Source organism: Galeopterus variegatus, unplaced genomic scaffold (assembly GCF_000696425.1).
Source record: "Galeopterus variegatus unplaced genomic scaffold, G_variegatus-3.0.2 Scaffold443, whole genome shotgun sequence".
Taxonomy (NCBI): domain Eukaryota; kingdom Metazoa; phylum Chordata; class Mammalia; order Dermoptera; family Cynocephalidae; genus Galeopterus; species Galeopterus variegatus.
Genome location: NW_007726554.1, coordinates 93,645 through 98,116, shown reverse-complemented (window position 1 = coordinate 98,116; position 4,472 = coordinate 93,645). Strand labels below are relative to the sequence as shown.

The following is a 4,472-nucleotide window of genomic DNA, read 5'->3' as shown; positions in this document are numbered from 1 at the left end:
CATGGGATCCGAACCCTCGGCGGGAGCGCCGCTGCACTCCCAAGCGGCGCACTCTCCAGTGCGCCACCAGGCTGGCCCAATGAGCTCATCTTTTTTTTTTTAAAAAAAAAGAGGAACGGTAAGGGGATCTTAACCCTTGACTTGGTGTTGTCAGCACCACGCTCAGCCAGTGAGCGGGAACTGGTCTCCACATGGGATCCGAACCCTCGGCGGGAGCGCCGCCGCACTCCCAAGCGGCGCACTCTCCAGTGCGCCACCAGGCTGGCCCAATGAGCTCATCTTTTTTTTTTTTTAAAAAAAGATGACCGGTAAGGGGATCTTAACCCTTGACTTGGTGTTGTCAGCACCACGCTCAGCCAGTGAGCGAACCGGCCATCCCTATGTGGGATCCAAACCCGGGGCCTTGGTGTTATCAGCACCACACTCTACCGAGTGAGCCACGGGCCGGCCCATGAGCTCATCTTTAAATACTTGTAGTTTGTGGTGCAGATGGGTATAGCTGACTGGCTCTTGGATCAGAGACACAATGGAGAAGCCATGCTGAATAGATAATACAAACAAAAAAATCCTCAGGGAACCTTTAGATGTGTAGATTTATATATCTCATGTCAATCATGGTTGAGTTCAGTCCTGCCCTATTCATCTCCCAGAGATTCAGCCTCCTCTGAAAGGAACTTTCAAATTGGGGATGATAACTCATTTAGTGATGTGACTGACAGATGCATTTTTGTGGGAATAAAATGCTCCAAAACTCACTGCTTTGCTCATCCTCACAAGGGCCCTTGTCTGACATAATCCAAATCTGTTCTTACCTTAGGTCTGAGATGATCCAAATCTGTTCTTGCCATGGGCACCCAGACCCTCTGCTGTGTGGCCCTTTGTGTCTTGGTAGTGAGTGAATCCTCAGAATATTGGGCATCTTCATGTGGGTTTCCATCCTTGATGGCTCCCTGTATTTTCCTCATTCTGTCCCCAAATTCTGTCTCCCTTTATAGAGCACATAGATGGTGGGTTCATCCGGGCACAAGGTGACAGAGAGGGGACAAGCCGTAACTTTGAGATTTGAGCCAATTTCAGGCCACAACTGTTTATACTGGTACAGACTGTGGTACAGGGACTGGACTTGCTGATTTACTTCTGCAACCAGGCTCCCATAGATGAAACAGGGATGCCCAAGGAACGATTCTCAGTTCAGGTGCTCGATGCCTCAGTCTTTGCCCTGAAGATCCAGCCCACAGAACCCGGGGACTCAGCCATGTATCTCTGTGTTAGCAGCACAGACACAACGCTGCGGATCCCCCCGCTCCCTGTGCACAAACTCTGGTGCTTCCTCCTCTCCTTCCAGCTCCCAGCAGTGCCAAGTCTTCCCTGCTCCTGACTTTTCATGGGAAATAAATGGGTTTGGAGCATGAGAAAGACAGAAAATATAAGTCACCAACATAGAAAACTTGTGCAGGAAATAATGTAGGAAATGAGTTTCATGAATCTCTCACAAATTGTAGGCTACTTGCACACATGTGAGTTACACCTAATTACCCACACTGTAGACTTTCTGTCTTCCTGTGTTTGTCACCCCATCTGAAAGGGGGGGCTCCAGATAATGGCTATATGTTCTGAACTACTCAGCTCTCTCCATTCTCTTCTCACTCTAAGCTCTGAACAGAATTTTCCCCCAGGAGTTTTCTTCACTATGATTGTGGACATTCATTCATAATGCTAATTTTAACTGAGCATTTAGGTAGGGATTTTTCATTACTCTAGAAGAATATCTCGCCTATGGTTAATGCAGGCAGTTATATAGATTAGATGTCAGCCACCACTCCTAGAGTCTTGGGATCCATTTGTCTTCATCTTGCATGAGAAGAGCCCAGTGGGTGCTGAGGGCTGCTGTGGACTCAGGTTCTGATCAGGGCTCCTCAGCTGCCTGCTCTGGAACCATCAGTGTGGATCCACGGTGGCATATCTACAGCAGCAGGCCACCCAGTCGCATTTGCTGTCTTTCCTCTATGATCTTATGTTCTTAACACAAAAGTCTATATTTTTCTTCTGATTTATGCCAGAAATTTTCACATAATGCCTGGGATCCATTCAAAATGATTGTAATTTACTTCTTCCATAAGCTTTTTTACATACCAATAGCTTCTCAACCCCTGTGAAAGTATCACTGGCAACTAGTGCAAAAGGTGCCCGTATTTTGAGTGCCCAAAGCAGCTCAGGTTTACCTTAGTTCTTCTTTATAGCCAAATACCACTCCTCATTTTCTGTTTTTTTGTCATCCAGGTGCCTGACTTTCTAGATGAAAACAGTGCAGAATGAAGGTCAGTTATTCTTTTTATTTTTTATTTTATTTATTTATTTTTTGTGACCGGTAAGGGGATCGCAACCCTTGGCTTGGTGTCGTCCACACTGCACTCAGCCAGTGAGCACACCGGCCATCCCTATATAGGATCTGAACCCGCCATGGGAGCGCTGCTGCACACCCAAGTGCTGCACTCTCCCGAGTGCGCCACGGGGCCGGCCCGAAGGTCAGTTATTTTTGAATGCACATCATGAGATGTCATATGTTTCTATATATGGTTTAAAAATGTTCCTTCTCTTCCCAGATCCTCTCTGTTGCTTGCGGATCATTTTATTTTCTCCTACATCACAGCCCAGCTCTTTTACACACATGACATTAGAATGTCACCCTCTATTGCTGCACTTCTTCACTGCCAGATGGCTCTTTTCATTCAGTCCTACTGCCCACCACTAACCTTCCCATCATTCTCGATGACTTTATAAGATTCTCAGTTTCTTGACCTCCTTGCTTCTGAAAATTGTTTCCTTCCAATCCTTTTCAGAACTGCTTCCATGATTATAGTAATATCTGCTGAATGAATGAATGTTAATCTCTTTCACTTTCAAGCTTCTGGGGTATGGAATTTGTTTGACATCTTGTCCACTATGCCTAACATTGTGTAGTAGAGAAGAAAGGTAACAAAATCATATGTTTTGAATAAACTAATGAATAAATGAATTTAAGAGGCAAATGCAAAAGAAAATTGTTTAAAGCCTATTCTGGGCTGGACTGCAGACTGACTATGTAAGAGGTAGTAAAAACTAAAATGTTTTGGGCTGACCCCATGGCTCACTTGGGAGAGTGCGGCACTGGGAGCGCCAAGGCTGTGGGTTCGGATCCTATATAGGGATGGCTGGTGCACTCACTGGCTGAGCGTGGTGTGGGCGACACCAACCGCTTACCAGTCACAAAAAAAAAAAAAACCTAAAGTGTTTTGGTAATTTCAACTTATCTTTAGAATTTTTGGCCAGGACTACTCCTGGAGAATCAAGGGGTCATGGGGAAAGAGAGTCAAAGATGTTCAGAGGCTAGAAATGTCTGAGATGGTTTTCCTTAATATGAGGTTTTCAAAGATATATCAAAGTTTTCATTTTTTAATTAGAGGAAATTAAAAATGACACCCAATCTACAAACAATGAGGAAACTGACACGTCTTTTCTTGAGATGGAATTACATTAGAGTTCTGTAAAACTAACTTGTGGGCTTATCTCTTACTTAGAAATTCAGATTGGCACTGCTGTCTATTACAATAATGAGAAAATAAGTTAGTATTTTACAAATGTTTCTTTTTAAAATTAACTTGCCAAAAATGAGGACAAAAAGTTCAACACTGCCCATCTTTGGTGGTGAAAGGAATGGAAAACTGGGGGCTTGCAGAACCCCTGACTCAACCATCCTCCTTTTCTGGGCCCAGGTCTTCTGACCTTTATCTGCCCAGGAAAAAGGAAGTGAGGCTGTGCAGAAAAAGTACCAGTACATGGTATCACCTGCTCTGGGGCTTGAGGGGAGGGTCCAGGAGAGAGGAAGGGATCGGCAGAGCCTGTGCTGACTTGCTCACAGACATCTGCAGAATCAGAGAGCACCTTGCTGGAATAAGCTGTGCATTTAGGAGTTCCTGATGTTTTATTCAGCACGTAATTGTTTTATGAAATGCCCTCCACTTCCTGTCTTTTCAGTAGCAGCTGCTGCTTCTCTGTTCTAACCTTCATGCCCTACCCTGGGTTTCACCTGAGGCAGAAATAAGGCCCCAAAGTCTCCTCAGCTGTGCTCATGAGAGCCAAGATGTGACAACCCTTCATAGCAGGCTGTGATCATGGCAGGAGAAGACAAGTTTATCAAGCTGTAAACTGCCCCAATCTTTAGTTCAGGTGCCTTGGCAAGAATAACTTAGAGAACAACATGAATTTGGGGGTGAGGAGAGAAACAAGGATCTCACAACGGTCTTCAAACTAGTTCTTAAAACCAATTTATGTAAGACCTACATATGATGCTGCACATGATGTGAGTGCAAGAGAAGAAGGATCAAGAAGAATAATCTCATTATGATGGCAGAATAGATGATTCCCAGCATTGCTCCTCCCCACAAGTAACCAATTTACAACTATTCAAAAACAAAGATTGCCAACCTGGGACC

At 44.7% G+C, this 4,472-nt stretch overlaps 1 pseudogene; it reads left to right on the top strand.

Annotated features, from left to right (window-relative positions):
• The first annotated feature begins 846 nt into the window (after window positions 1-846).
• LOC103587331 lies at window positions 847-1,378 on the top strand (annotated as a pseudogene).
• Window positions 1,379-4,472: the final 3,094 nt, after the last annotated feature.